The 16,987-nt window shown below is 37.7% G+C and overlaps 1 protein-coding gene across 2 annotated transcripts in view; it reads right to left on the bottom strand.

Moving 5' to 3' along the window:
• LOC146834875 (cytochrome P450 2J2-like) overlaps positions 1–16,987 on the bottom strand; it is a 412,959-nt gene that overhangs the window by 190,008 nt on the left and 205,964 nt on the right. The gene's annotated exons all lie outside the window — the stretch shown is intronic.

The following is a 16,987-nucleotide window of genomic DNA, read 5'->3' as shown; positions in this document are numbered from 1 at the left end:
TTGAAATTTGGCAGAGAGGTAGACTACAGGTCAAGGAAGTGCCTTTTGTAGGTTTGGTGTAAATCTGTTCAGTAGATTCTGCGAAAATAGCCTTTAAATCAATATATATATCTGAGCCAGCTTACGGTGCGCTTACGGTGCGCTTACCGTACGCGTACGGTGGCGTGCGCGAGCGCGATTCTGATTGGCTGTTAGATCTTAGTAAACATTCGAATCAGTGGAAACCAGGAAGCGGCGGCCGCCATTTTCTATCTCGCACTCTGATGGGGTGGAAGAAAAACAAAGGCAAAAAACATATAAAGGGGCTGTTTAGACTGCTCCCAACCACCTAGCCTTGATGGAGGTGTCCTCAAAGAACCCCCAAGGGCAAAAATGCAATTTTAATTTTTTTCGACAAATCGCCGATTACGCTTACCGTACGCGTACGGTAAAAAAACTGCAAAAAAAAAAAATATCCATATTCTCCATACCCCGTGTACAAATGGTGCCCGAAGGGCACCATTTATGCATGGCATACTGGCCCCACATAGCACAACAAAAAATCCAACAATACCTTTCACAACAAAGCGCATAATATGTCCTCCATGCGCGCACGGTGCGCGAAGCGCACCGTGCGTACATGGCCCATCCAGCGTAACGTGGGCACGCGGTGCGCGTAGCGCACCGCGTGCCCACCCAGCGTGCACGGCACTAAGTGCGTAAAGTGGGCGCGCGGTGCGCGAAGCGCACCGCGTGCTCACTGTGCGCGCACGGAACTAACTGCGTTAAGTGGGCGCGCACGCCCCGAATGGCGTAAAGTAACTTAGCATTTAAAAAACCGTACAAATTCACTGAAAAAACCATAGGTTTCACACACGTTATAGTTAGGAATTAGCATTTAAAAAACCTTGCAAATTCACTGAAAAAACCATAGGTTTCACACATGTTATAGTTAGCTGGACATTTTACTGATAAAAACCAATGAAATTCCCCCGTTATAGTTAGTGCAGGCAACTATAACTCACGCGACCGCAATCCTCTGCTGATGACATATGTGTCTTTATGAAAAAAAAATATTTGTAATATATGTATAGCTAAAATTTAATGGAAGAAGACATGGGCAAATAATTGTCTAAATACAGTATTAGCATCAGCAGAGGATTGCGGTCGCGTGAGTTATAGTTGCCTGCACTAACTATAACGGGGGAATTTCATTGGTTTTTTTATCAGTAAAATGTCCAGCTAACTATAACATGTGTGAAACCTATGTTTTTTTCAGTGAATTTGCAAGGTTTTTTAAATGCTAATTCCTAACTATAACGTGTGTGAAACCTATGGTTTTTTCAGTGAATATATATATGTATATATATATTTATTCTTCCATCGACCTTGAGATATACATATATAAAACATATTTAATTTTCAGAAAAACACACATTCACTGGATGATGTCATCAGTGATGTCATTTGAGATGTCATCAGTGATGTCATGAGTGATGTCACTGACCATGTCATGAGTGATGTAATATGTGACGTCATCAGTAGTGCATTGCGGGCGCGCGAGTTATAGTTAGCTGAACTAACTATAACGGGGGAATTTCATTGGTTTTTTACGAGTGAAATGTCCAGCTAACTATAACATGTGTGAAACCTTTGGTTTTTTCATTGAATTTCTAAGGTTTTTTAAATGCTAATTCCTAACTATAACGTGTGTGAAACCCATGGTTTTTTCAGTGAATTTCAAAGGTTTTTTAAATGCTAATTCCTAACTATAACGTGTGTGAAACCCATGGTTTTTTCAGTGAATTTGCAAGGTTTTTTAAATGCTAATTTTTTTTTTTTTTCTTCTTTTTTTTTTTTACATATTTTTATTTTAATTTTCCTTTTTTAAAGACTATGGTTAAATTTTTAAAATTCTACAATATGTTTTTATTTTACATTTTTTATAAAATAAACAGGTAAAATTTATTAGCAATACATTTTTTCCTTTTTTTTATTTTTTTTTAGTGCGCGTACGGTAAGCTTACGGTAAGCGTACGGTTTACGCAATGTCCGTAATTTATCTACGCTGTTTGCGTATAGTTACGCAATTTGCATAGCTGCGCGTACTCCGCGTGGGGCGCGTACGCGTGTACGCTACACGCGCACGTTACGCGGAAGTGTCGGGGAGTGACTGATATGCGCATGCGCGCGAGCGCGTGTCTTTTTTACGCGCATGCGTACTTTTGCCGTAAGCGCACCGTAAGCGCACCGTAAGCGTACGGTAGGTCATGTGATCATGAAACACAACTTTTGATTGGTTGAAACTACTTTCAGTTCTAGAACTCTCCTACACCACACCCATTCCCCTCATTTCTGCTTGTGATCCCTTAGGAGAAGGAGCTGGGTTGTCTTTGTGATACGATGGCAGAACAGCAGAGCTCTTCTGAGAGTGAGGCTAGCAGCACTACCTTGAGGCAGAGAGCGAGGAAACAAAAGACCTCTTACGTATGGGAGTATTTTACTTTTCCAGAAGGCCAGCAAAAGGTAAATGCACCCTTAGTGACTTGCAAGCTGTGTAAGCGTGTACTTTCAAGAGGTAATCCTGACAGGAAGTATTCCTTTGGGAATCACACCATGATGAGACACCTTAAGGATGTACACAGAAGGACACATGCTCGACTTACTGAAGGTAACCCTTCAGTAAATCAACCAAGCACATCCACAGCAGCTCAGCCTGGACCATCATCTGCAGGGCCGAGTCCTTCTTCTGCAGGTCAGGTGAGCCCTTCATCTGTGGGGGGAGCATCTCTTTTTTCTGGTCCTCTGGAAATTAACCCTCGGTTTGCGAGGGTTGAAGTACGGTGCGCCACTTGTCACGATCTAATTACTTATAGGGAGACCAGTATTTCCCTAGTGAACTGTAAAATAGATCAGCACACTTGTCGTACCGTCGAATATTCCCAATCTTTCTTTCCTCTGTCCCTGCATGAACACAACGGCTCTTTTAAGAGCCAACCTTACCTTTCATCTATTTTTTATATATTTTTTTAAAAACTTTTTTTATATTTTTTTTACCGTACGCGTACGGTACGCGTATTTTTTTTTTTTTTTTTTTTTAAAAACACTAAAAATCAATTATCATATTACAAGGTCCTTGAGAGACTACAATTAAAAACTGAAAATGTGATTGTAGAGAAGTGGAAAAAAGGGACCATGACATTATTGACTTACCATACCCACTCAAAAAAAGATTTATTCATTTAATTTTTTTTTTAATTGCTTTAAAAATGGTTCTAGTTTTCGAAAATTTTCTATCTCAATCTGAAAAAAAAAAAAAGTATTAATATTTAATAAAACATTTTATAATACAGTACACATATTTACATATTTTTCAAAAAATATTTTTGCCTTTTTTTTGCTGTTATCAGAAAATATTGCATTTCACTATAAATTGTGAAAGCAATTGCATTCATCATTTAACAGCAGGCAAAAAAAAAATTAACAATCTCAAAGATTGTTTTAAAAAAGCCCACAATCTCTTTTTGCATAAACATAACTTTATAGAAATGCATAATATTCTTAAAAAATATCATCTAATATCAATACTTATTTCTTTAAAATACCGTCTGATATTTTTCTTTCAGAAGTATAATCACAATATTATATCTCAAATAACTCCACAATACATCTGGTTCCATTTCCTTTAGGCCAAATAGTAATTTTAAAATTCTTTTTTTGTTTAATTTCCAATGGTAATCCAATAAAAATCTAAAGTTTAAATTGTACAGATGTCACCGATTCTCTGTAACATTTTGGTTTCCGAAAGATTAATTAATAATTAAATAAGTCCACAATAGAATTGTTTACTTTTCCGCATGGCCAAATAGTAATTTTAAATATCTTTTTTGTAAAAATTTCCAATGGCAATCCAATAACATTCCAAAATTTAAATTGTGCAGATGTTACCGATTTTTTCTAAATTTTTGGTTTTCCAAAGTTTCCTTAAAAAATGGAAAAATTCCACATTACAATTGGTTACCTTTCCATTAGGCCAAATGATAATTTGTTAAATCTTTTTATTTGTAAATTCCAAATGGTAATTCAATAAAATGGTAAAATTGTTTTGTCCAGATGTTGCCAAATCTCTCTAAAATTTAGGTTTCAGGAAGATTAGATAGGAATTTGCTAAATCAAAAGGCAAACGTTGCTTAAAAATCAATTGGGAATCATTACACAGTGTCCAGCCTTTTTCACATTTAAGATAAACTGTGTAATGACCAGAAGTTACAGTAGGTCCATCATGGAAAATTATTGCAACTGTTACAAAAGTTTTTCCTGAAATTGATAATTGCTGTCCTGTAAACTTCTTTATTAAAGTATCCAATTTTGAACCATCAGCTCTACATCGTTGCATCATTAAAATTACATTCTGTCTGTATTCCTTTAAAATTAATGTTGAAAACATGTCAGATTTACACTCACCGCATTGCATGCTATGATTAGCATCTTTAACTAATTTAGCAAAAGTTACTGTTTTACTCTCTGGCAATGTTAAATAAATAAACCATTCAGAATCAACATTAGAGCCACATATATTATAACAGTTTTCACAACTATGTTCCCATTTATAAGAGAGACCAAATACATTTTCAATGGGAACCCCTTCATCTTCCAGTACCTGAAGAAAATAAATCAAGAATTCCTGTGCGTCTTGCTGTACATTTTGAGAAAACTGTGTTCGTCCTGAACATACATCTAAAACTTTTCTAATTTCAGTAGCACTTTCTATTTGAGTTTTATCATTACTCAGCTTTTCAAAAAGGAGACTCAGCACAGAACAGAATCTTTTTCCCTGATTTACTATTATCTGCTCTTGCAAACTTTCCAGATAAAATGCAACATTCAGCACTACATTAGCGTAGCAGTTGACACCAGAGCTATTTTCAAAATAACATCCTACAACCTGTTCTTCATTTTCCTTATTCTTTTTGCTTGCAATTACATCACTCCTCTTTTTTTTCCTCCTCTCTACATCTTCATTACAGATATTCTCATTTCTCCTTTTACGAGAAACTACACGTTTCTCCAACACAGGATACTGACCTAAATGAGGAGCATAGCTTCTTCTTAATCTATTATACTCCTTTACACAATTTGTATCAGCACTAACTTTTGAATCATCAAAGTCTATCATGAATAAACCTGATAATGTTTTCACTCGTGACAAAGCAACATATGCCATACCTTCTTTGAACACAGTTGAACCAATGTTCACAAATGCACAATCTACAGTCAATCCTTGAGACTTGTGAATAGTTACAGCATATGCTAGCGAAAACGGAAACTGCTTCCTACGTACATATAAGTCTTTCACAAGCATGAAACGAACTGAACAACGACAAATGTCTTTAACTTCTTCTATCTGATCAAATTTTATTTTTAAACATTCAATTCCATCTTTTTTCTGATAATTAATAAAACCCACAACTCTTCCCATAGCTCCATTAACTAAACCTTTTTCAACATCCAAATTTCTCCTTAAAAATACTCTACAGTTCATGCAAACATATAGATTTTTTTCTAATCCAGCTGTTTTGGAAATGTTCTTCTCTAGTGAATCCAATTTATTTTTCAGTGTGCCTGTTAATGTGACAGTAATTCTTCCATCCTCAATTTTGTCCACTGCTTCCAATTTCCTGATATCTTCCTTTTCCAATTTCAAAAGCTCCTCATTGAATATTGAGCATTCACGTAGAGTTGGCATTAAGCAGATGACACTTTTGTTTTCTGCAATGTTCTTGTATATCTTCTCTGCAACTATTTCTTCCTTTGGAAATAAATTATGTAGCAGCCGACTCTGTAATGCTTTTTTGCCAGCTTCTGTGAGTAGTCCAATCCTGATATCTTTCAGAATACTTCCATATTCTTCATCGTTTGCTTGCCTCATATTAGTTGTAAGTTCCTTGTACTCAAAGAAGGACCAAATATTTGTATTACCGATGCTTCCCAATGACTTCTTCGTGTCTTCATGTGTCACAGTATTAAACACTGGTTGTCCTTTAACTGGAGTAAGTTGCAAAAGATCTCCAAAAACTATGACGTGTTTTCCTCCAAATAACACGTCATAGTCTGTCTTCAGAATTTGCTGCATTCTTAAATGCACAAAGGCAAGCATTAAGTTTGATACCATGCTCACCTCATCAATAATGAGAACTTGCATCTTCTTCAATAATCTTGAAACTTCCAAGCATGCTTCTCCAGTTAGCTTGTTGTATTGTATTTTGTTCTCATGCTCCACTGGTAACATTAGCAAACGATGTAAAGTGATTCCTTTTATGTTATATGCTGCTAACCCAGTTGGAGCAGTAACCACACAAGACAAAGTAGAATCCGTTTTTTGCTGTAGGTAGCTTCTGATGACTTTTATTAGGAAACATTTTCCAGTTCCAGCTTGTCCGCTTACATACATCCTGATTGGATGAAATGATGTGCATGAGCACTCTTTTTTTTCATGTAGAAATCCGTGATCAATTTTTTTTCTGATCTCTTCATAAATTTGTTGCTGCTCTTCGTTCAGTTGTCTTTCCAAACTTTGTAAGTCTATAAATTCTCCTTGAGCTTGATTCATAGCCGTTTCCACTTCATTCATGGCTATTGATGCTTCATTTTCAACGATTGGTTGTCCTAGGGAATCTTGACTGAGTGTTCCTGAACTTTGGCTGTCCTGAGAACTGTCTCTAGCTATTTCTGCTGCAATTGTAGTTTCCTGTTCAATTTCTTCATTTAACATTTGCAGATAAGTTGTGAATGTATTGCATTGTATGCTGTCTTTGCAAGCATTAAAAGAATCTTCATAGCTTTGAAATTCTCCCAGTAGTTCATCCTCTGTACGCCATGGTTTAAACAGCTGTAAAAGAGCCAAGTAGTAAAATTCCTTTTTGTCAGTAGTGTCACAACTCAGCTTCCGGTGATTTATCAAACTTCCTTTTGTTTGCTTCACCAAACATCCTTCCTCACCAATGACTGAATATTTTCCATTGTTGATGTCTTCTGCGGCTTTCCGTGAATAAATGTAGTTCTGCAGCACTTCATAGAGACACATGTTCTCCAGATGATGACTTCTCTTGGGATAATATGTGTCCAACATGTTTGATTTCAAAATATCTGTACTTTCTGGGTCATTCTCGGCCAAATATTCAATTTCTCCAACAGATTTCAGTACCCGATTTCTCATTGCTGCAAGGCCTAAACTTGCCCAAATTATTCTTCTTGATTTCGAGTAGAGACTTGCAGAAGATAACCTATCTGAACATTCGTAGGATCCAATGTCTCGATGCGATAACATCTTCAAACTGAAACTGTACAGCTTCTTACTGACAGTTTTCTCGTGAGAAATCTCTTCCCACATTTCCTTCAATTCTGTTTTTTCTGATTTCGTAATGTAAGACGTTACATATCGAGCAACAGCAATGGAATTGTCAGCTACATACTGTATATCCATGTTAGCATTCCACATGGATAAAATCACTGGGTTGTAGTCATTTATATTTTTTGATTCTTCTTTTCTTTTAAGGTTGTAGGTATTCTTAGGTGATTTTCTTGTGATAGTATGTCTCACAGATGACATAAAACTGTTAACTCTTCCATTTGAAAGAACAGGTCTAGGAAATCCAAATCGACATTTAGTGTAGTATTTATCTTTGCTCTTGTATTTCCGTCGACAGTATTTTCCACACCGATGACTTTGGAAACGTAAAACTTGCTCCTTTAACTTTTTCTCTTCTGTGCTTTTTGGTATAGCACATGTTGCATATTCTTCAATGTAATATAACACTGCTTCATCAGTATCTGTTCCAAACTTTGGGGCATCCTTGATCCACAACAGCATATGAATATGAGGAGCACCTCTTGCCTGGTACTCTTTTCTCCAAAAGAAATCCACTACTTCTCCTAGAGGTGGATTTTTTTTATTGCAGATGAAGGACATCATAGCCTCAAATCTATGATTGAAATATCTGCAAACATTAACCGGATCCAATGAGCACAGTTCTCCTGCTGTCTTGTATTCGATGTTTTTAATGTTTGAATTTGCCTCTCGTAGAAAATCCAGTAAATCATCCCAAGCGTACTCCGCACAGCTTAGGGTAAGGAACCATGTTGGTGTTCCTAAATTCCGTAACATGCATTTTAATTCACCATGGCATCGGTACCAATATTCATTTGTCCCACGCTGACAAGCCATCAGATTGATCAGTTGTGTTTCCAAATGATCATCTCGGTGCTGCACTTTCTCCATAAAATCCTTAGCAGACACATTTTGTAAATGTACTCCACTTTTTAAAATGTGATTTACTGCATAAGACAGTGCAGACAAGTCGCTTTCAAATAAAAGATGGAACAAATAAGGAATACTTTGTCGAAATCTGGGATCTTCAGCATATAGTCTTGTAGTCCGATACTCAGAAGCTGGAATCTGTTCCGGACGTTCATCGTATCGTCCTCCTTTTCCTTTAGGAAACAGCTGGGGAAAACATCGAGCTTCCAAGCTCTTCTCCCATACACTCACGGGAGTTCCTTTTGCTTTCTTCATCTGAAATAGATCAATATTGTCTCCCATAACTTCTTTTGAATGAAGAGGATGTATGCTAAAATGTTCATAAATTTCTTCTTCCTTTGACTTGTCCACTTTTTCAATTTGTCCAGTTGGTGTTTCTGTGTCTTCTTGTAAATCTTCTTCTTCTTCTTCTTCTATATAAATTGATTCATACCATTTGTTATTCCTTTTCAAATACAAATTTGCTCTTTGTACTTTCCGTACATCTACCAGCTCCTGCCAAATCTTCTTATTCTTTGTAGGTACACCATTAACCAGAATAATTAATGGTTCAGTTTCCAAAGTATCCGCATCAATAGTTTCCATACTTTTTTCAAATCCAAGGGCAAATACACCACTCTACCTTTTAAACCTCTCAGTAAATCTGAAGGAGGTAATTTACCAGTTTTGGGCTCCATACGTACTATGGTCTGGAACGGATGAACACATTGAATGAGTATAGACTCATATGTATTTAATTCAGAAAGTTCAGCAGGAATAGCATCCAATTCTAAATTATTATGCACAGCTCTGGTCGGCATTCTATTTTCCTCTAACTTGTTGTAACAGTATTTACAAATACGCTGAACTTCACCCAATTCAAAACAATTTTCAAGAAATATATATGTGGCAAAATCCTTCCACTTATAATTATCTTCATTTTCACTCTTTCTGTAGAGATCAACATACCTGGTTTGTTTTCTATAATGAGTTCTGCAGCAACAAATACAAGTAACATTTGGTCTTTCATTAGAGATTATTGCAAATTTTGTTATGTGATCATTAAATGTCTTACTTACAGAGGGTTCTACATTCTCTTCCACTTCTTCCTCATTTACTGTGTCCTTCTCTGCACTGTTTTGTTCAGGACCAAAGTAACAAAACTGAATTTCATCAACAACCTTCTCTACATCTGATACCGTTCCACGGAACAGAGCCCTATTCAATTCATCTAACTTTATTGCTGGACTTTTAGCAAAATACAACCGTCTCACAAACTTTCTCATTTCAGTATGTTGAACAGCCAGCATCCTAAAATGATGGAAAACACTATTACACACTTTTCTAGATAGACAAGCCAGAGAATGACCCTGCAAACCAGTATTCTCTCTCACTCTGCATGGATCCAAACTTTGAAGCACCTTAATCTTCTGTTTTACACTTTTTTTACTATATTCTCTTAGAAACTCACGAAATTTATCAATAGATTCCTGACGCACAGTGCAAATACTACTACAATTCCAAGTGTACACTGGGGCTTTAGGACGTCTCCCCATAGCCTCATCGGCCATCACTTGTACCTCATCTCTTGGAACCATTATCTCCTTCTCCATTATGCAACCATTTTTCACTTCATAAGCACGACCTCTTGTGTCAACTGCATGCAGCAAACTATTACTTTGAAAATAACTCTCTTCATTAAAAAAAGGTTCACTACTTGAACTATGCATCCATTTTCCTAAAAACACTTTAGAAAAGTTTGTTCTGTTCACTACTCTTTTCCTTTTGCTATGTGATTTCAGTACATTAACCATTTTGTCTAATGTACGCATCCTATTCAAAATTAAAATGAATAGTTTCCTTTTTAATTCTAATGCCTTTGCTGCAATGGCTTCAATTTCTTTTTTTCTCTTATAAAACTTAGCCTTTTGCTTATATTTCTTCACATCCTTTATCAAATTGGACATAACTCTTCTCTGAAACATTTTTCTACGTATCTCTTTAAACGCTGTTTTTCTGTTTAAGTTTATCTTTTTAGTTGCAGAAGGTATATTTGCATTAACTAAATTCTCAATTTTTTCCTGTGCTTTTCGATTGGAATCATTCTTTCCAGTACAGACATTTTGTACATTTTTCCTTTTTTTGAATATGTTCTTTAGAAAATTTTTTGTCTGCTTACCAGAAGATTTTTTCTTCTTCCCAACATGAGCATCTTCAACTAACTTAGGTCCTCCAGTTGTCTTCAAATATAGGTTTTTTTTGTGGTCTTTTTTTACTCTGGATTTTGTAGGCATCTTAAATTTTGTTCACTGCTCTTCAGCAATACCTGAAAAAAACTAAAAAAAAATTCCTTTATTTTAATTAAATATATTACTACATTTGTTTTCACATTAGTCACAAAACGAAATTTCTTTGCCAATTTGAAAGCACACTTACTACTCTTTTTTTTGGCAAGTGATAATCACTTTTACAGACAGACACATTATGAATCCACTTTTCAGATTTTTTTAAAAAGCACATGTCCAAACTGCTTTTTCAGACCAGCACCATTTGTAACCTGGGTGACTGCCTACACTCCAGCAAGGGCAACCAGCCTTAGTGATGCTGAATGTATTTGCATTACTGACTGAAACCTCAAACCCCACTCGCTTGTGAATACTGTGCATGATTCCACATGGTAAGCAGCTGGGTGTGTGCTAAGAGTCTGCTTCTGCACCAAAAAACTGGCTCCCCCTTTCCTTCTAATGCAACTGTGAAATCACCAGAGCAATACACAATAAATCTCTGCCTGTAATTCCTATTTGCACACAGAGTCATGTTTTCACATTAGTCACAAAACGAAATTTCTTTGCCAATTTGAAAGCACACTTACTGCTCTTTTTTGGCAAGTGATAAACACTTTTACAGACTGACACATTATGAATCCACTTTTCAGATTCTTAAAAAAGCACATGTCCAAACTGCTTTTTCAGACCAGCACCATTTGTAACCTGGGTGACTGCCTACACTCCAGCAAGGGCAAACAGCCTTAGTGATGCTGAATGTATTTGCATTACTGACTGAAACCTCAAACCCCACTCGCTTGTGAATACTGTCCATGATTCCACATGGTAAGCAGCTGGGTGTGTGCTAAGAGTCTGCTTCTGCACCAAAAAATGGCTCCCCCTTTCCATCTAATGCAACTGTGAAATCACCAGAGCAATACGCAATAAATCTCTGCCTGTAATTCCTATTTGCACACAGAGTCATGTTTTCACATTAGACCCTTAAACGAAATTTCTTTGCCAATTTGAAAGCACACTTACTCCTCTTTTTTTTGGCAAGTGATAATCACTTTTACAGACTGACACATTATGAATCCACTTTTCAGATTTTTTAAAAAGCACATATCCAAACTGCTTTTTCAGACCAGCACCATTTGTAACCTGGGTGACTGCCTACACTCCAGCAAGGGCAAACAGCCTTAGTGATGCTGAATGTATTTGCATTACTGACTGAAACCTCAAACCCCACTCACTTGTGAATACTGTCCATGATTCCACATGGTAAGCAGCTGGCTGTGTGCTAAGAGTCTTCTTCTGCACCAAAAAATGGCTCCCCCTTTCCATCTAATGCAACTGTGAAATCACCAGAGCAATACGCAATAAATCTCTGCCTGTAATTCCTATTTGCACACAGAGTCATGTTTTCACATTAGTCACAAAACGAAATTTCTTTGCCAATTTGAAAGCACACTTACTGCTCTTTTTTTGGCAAGTGATAAACACTTTTACAGACTGACACATTATGAATCCACTTTTCAGATTCTTAAAAAAGCACATGTCCAAACTGCTTTTTCAGACCAGCACCATTTGTAACCTGGGTGACTGCCTACACTCCAGCAAGGGCAACCAGCCTTAGTGATGCTGAATGTATTTGCATTACTGACTGAAACCTCAAACCCCACTCGCTTGTGAATACTGTGCATGATTCCACATGGTAAGCAGCTGGCTGTGTGTTAAGAGTCTGCTTCTGCACCAAAAAATGGCTCCCCCTTTCCATCTAATGCAACTGTGAAATCACCAGAGCAATACGCAATAAATCTCTGCCTGTAATTCCTATTTGCACACAGAGTCATGTTTTCACATTAGTCACAAAACGAAATTTCTTTGCCAATTTGAAAGCACACTTACTGCTCTTTTTTTGGCAAGTGATAATCACTTTTACAGACTGACACATTATGAATCCACTTTTCAGATTTTTTAAAAAGCACATGTCCAAACTGCTTTTTCAGACCAGCACCATTTGTAACCTGGGTGACTGCCTACACTCCAGCAAGGGCAACCAGCCTTAGTGATGCTGAATGTATTTGCATTACTGACTGAAACCTCAAACCCCACTCGCTTGGGAATACTGTGCATGATTCCACATGGTAAGCAGCTGGCTGTGTGCTAAGAGTCTGCTTCTGCACCAAAAAATGGCTCCCCCTTTCCATCTAATGCAACTGTGAAATCACCAGAGCAATACGCAATAAATCTCTGCCTGTAATTCCTATTTGCACACAGAGTCATGTTTTCACATTAGGCCCTTAAACGAAATTTCTTTGCCAATTTGAAAGCACACTTACTGCTCTTTTTTTTGGCAAGTGATAAACACTTTTACAGACTGACACATTATGAATCCACTTTTCAGATTTTTTAAAAAGCACATGTCCAAACTGCTTTTTCAGACCAGCACCATTTGTAACCTGGATGACTGCCTACACTCCAGCAAGGGCATCCAGCCTTAGTGATGCTGAATGTATTTGCATTACTGACTGAAACCTCAAACCCCACTCGCTTGTGAATACTGTGCATGATTCCACATGGTAAGCAGGTGGGTGTGTGCTAAGAGTCTGCTTCTGCACCAAAAAATGGCTCCCCCTTTCCATCTAATGCAACTGTGAAATCACCAGAGCAATATGCAATAAATCTCTGCCTGTAATTCCTATTTGCACACAGAGTCATGTTTTCACATTAGTCACAAAACGAAATTTCTTTGCCAATTTGAAAGCACACTTACTGCTCTTTTTTTTGGCAAGTGATAAACACTTTTACAGACTGACACATGATGAATCCACTTTTCAGATTCTTAAAAAAGCACATGTCCAAACTGCTTTTTCAGACCAGCACCATTTGTAACCTGGGTGACTGCCTACAATCCAGCAAGGGCAAACAGCCTTAGTGATGCTGAATGTATTTGCATTACTGACTGAAACCTCAAACCCCACTCGCTTGTGAATACTGTCCATGATTCCACATGGTAAGCAGCTGGGTGTGTGCTAAGAGTCTGCTTCTGCACCAAAAAATGGCTCCCCCTTTCCATCTAATGCAACTGTGAAATCACCAGAGCAATACGCAATAAATCTCTGCCTGTAATTCCTATTTGCACACAGAGTCATGTTTTCACATTAGACCCTTAAACGAAATTTCTTTGCCAATTTGAAAGCACACTTACTGCTCTTTTTTTTGGCAAGTGATAATAACTTTTACAGACTGACACATTATGAATCCACTTTTCAGATTTTTTAAAAAGCACATATCCAAACTGCTTTTTCAGACCAGCACCATTTGTAACCTGGGTGACTGCCTACACTCCAGCAAGGGCAAACAGCCTTAGTGATGCTGAATGTATTTGCATTACTGACTGAAACCTCAAACCCCACTCACTTGTGAATACTGTCCATGATTCCACATGGTAAGCAGCTGGCTGTGTGCTAAGAGTCTTCTTCTGCACCAAAAAATGGCTCCCCCTTTCCATCTAATGCAACTGTGAAATCACCAGAGCAATACGCAATAAATCTCTGCCTGTAATTCCTATTTGCACACAGAGTCATGTTTTCACATTAGTCACAAAACGAAATTTCTTTGCCAATTTGAAAGCACACTTACTGCTCTTTTTTTTGGCAAGTGATAATCACTTTTACAGACTGACACATTATGAATCCACTTTTCAGATTTTTTAAAAAGCACATGTCCAAACTGCTTTTTCAGACCAGCACCATTTGTAACCTGGGTGACTGCCTACACTCCAGCAAGGGCAACCAGCCTTAGTGATGCTGAATGTATTTGCATTACTGACTGAAACTTCAAACCCCACTCGCTTGTGAATACTGTGCATGATTCCACATGGTAAGCAGCTGGCTGTGTGCTAAGAGTCTGCTTCTGCACCAAAAAATGGCTCCCCCTTTCCATCTAATGCAACTGTGAAATCACCAGAGCAATACGCAATAAATCTCTGCCTGTAATTCCTATTTGCACACAGAGTCATGTTTTCACATTAGGCCCTTAAACAAAATTTCTTTGCCAATTTGAAAGCACACTTACTGCTCTTTTTTTTGGCAAGTGATAAACACTTTTACAGACTGACACATTATGAATCCACTTTTCAGATTTTTTAAAAAGCACATGTCCAAACTGCTTTTTCAGACCAGCACCATTTGTAACCTGGGTGACTGCCTACACTCCAGCAAGGGCAAACAGCCTTAGTGATGCTGAATGTGTTTGCATTACTGACTGAAACCTCAAACCCCACTCGCTTGTGAATACTGTGCATGATTCCACATGGTAAGCAGCTGGGTGTGTGCTAAGAGTCTGCTTCTGCACCAAAAAATGGCTCCCCCTTTCCATCTAATGCAACTGTGAAATCACCAAAGTAATACACAATAAATCTCTGCCTGTAATTCCTATTTGCACACAGAGTCATGTTTTCACATTAGTCACAAAACGAAATTTCTTTGCCAATTTGAAAGCACACTTACTGCTCTTTTTTTTGGCAAGTGATAATCACTTTTACAGACTGACACATTATGAATCCACTTTTCAGATTTTTTAAAAAGCACATGTCCAAACTGCTTTTTCAGACCAGCACCATTTGTAACCTGGATGACTGCCTACACTCCAGCAAGGGCAACCAGCCTTAGTGATGCTGAATGTATTTGCATTACTGACTGAAATCTCAAACCCCACTCGCTTGTGAATACTGTGCATGATTCCACATGGTAAGCAGCTGGCTATGTGCTAAGAGTCTGCTTCTGCACCAAAAAAATGGCTCCCCCTTTCCATCTAATGCAACTGTGAAATCACCAGAGCAATACACAATAAATCTCTGCCTATAATTCCTATTTGCACACAGAGTCATGTTTTCACATTAGTCACAAAACGAAATTTCTTTGCCAATTTGAAAGCACACTTACTGCTCTTTTTTTTGGCAAGTGATAATCACTTTTACAGACTGACACATTATGAATCCACTTTTCAGATTTTTTAAAAAGCACATATCCAAACTGCTTTTTCAGACCAGCACCATTTGTAACCTGGGTGACTGCCTACACTCTAGCAAGGGCAAATAGCCTTAGTGATGCTGAATGTATTTGCATTACTGACTGAAACCTCAAACCCCACTCGCTTGTGAATACTGTGCATGATTCCACATGGTAAGCAGCTGGGTGTGTGCTAAGAGTCTGCTTCTGCACCAAAAAATGGCTCCCCCTTTCCATCTAATGCAACTGTGAAATCACCAGAGCAATACGCAATAAATCTCTGCCTGTAATTCCTATTTGCACACAGAGTCATGTTTTCACATTAGTCACAAAACGAAATTTCTTTGCCAATTTGAAAGCACACTTACTGCTCTTTTTTTTTGCAAGTGATAAACATTTTTACAGACTGACACATTATGAATCCACTTTTCAGATTTTTTAAAAAGCACATGTCCAAACTGCTTTTTCAGACCAGCACCATTTGTAACCTGGGTGACTGCCTACACTCCAGCAAGGGCAACCAGCCTTAGTGATGCTGAATGTATTTGCATTACTGACTGAAACCTCAAACCCCACTCGCTTGTGAATACTGTGCATGATTCCACATGGTAAGCAGGTGGGTGTGTGCTAAGAGTCTGCTTCTGCACCAAAAAATGGCTCCCCCTTTCCATCTAATGCAACTGTGAAATTACCAGAGCAATACGCAATAAATCTCTGCCTGTAATTCCTATTTGCACACAGAGTCATGTTTTCACATTAGTCACAAAACGAAATTTCTTTGCCAATTTGAAATCACACTTACTGCTCTTTTTTTTGGCAAGTGATAAACACTTTTACAGACTGACACATTATGAATCCACTTTTCAGATTTTTTAAAAAGCACATGTCCAAACTGCTTTTTCAGACCAGCACCATTTTTAACCTGGGTGACTGCCTACACTCCAGCAAGGGCAACCAGCCTTAGTGATGCTGAATGTATTTGCATTACTGACTGAAACCTCAAACCCCACTCGCTTGTGAATACTGTGCATGATTCCACATAGTAAGCAGCTAGGTGTGTGCTAAGAGTCTGCTTCTGCACCAAAAAATGGCTCCCCCTTTCCATCTAATGCAACTGTGAAATCACCAGAGCAATACACAATAAATCTCTGCCTATAATTCCTCTTTGCACACAGAGTCATGTTTTCACATTAGTCACAAAACGAAATTTCTTTGCCAATTTGAAAGCACACTTACTGCTCTTTTTTGGCAAGTGATAAACACTTTTACAGACTGACACATTATGAATCCACTTTTCAGATTCTTAAAAAAGCACATGTAAAAACTGCTTTTTCAGACCAGCACCATTTGTAACCTGGGTGACTGCCTACACTCCAGCAAGGGCAAACAGCCTTAGTGATGCTGAATGTATTTGCATTACTGACTGAAACCTC

Source organism: Triturus cristatus, chromosome 4_2 (assembly GCF_964204655.1).
Source record: "Triturus cristatus chromosome 4_2, aTriCri1.1, whole genome shotgun sequence".
Classification (NCBI taxonomy): domain Eukaryota; kingdom Metazoa; phylum Chordata; class Amphibia; order Caudata; family Salamandridae; genus Triturus; species Triturus cristatus.
This window is presented reverse-complemented; position numbering and strand designations above follow the sequence as displayed.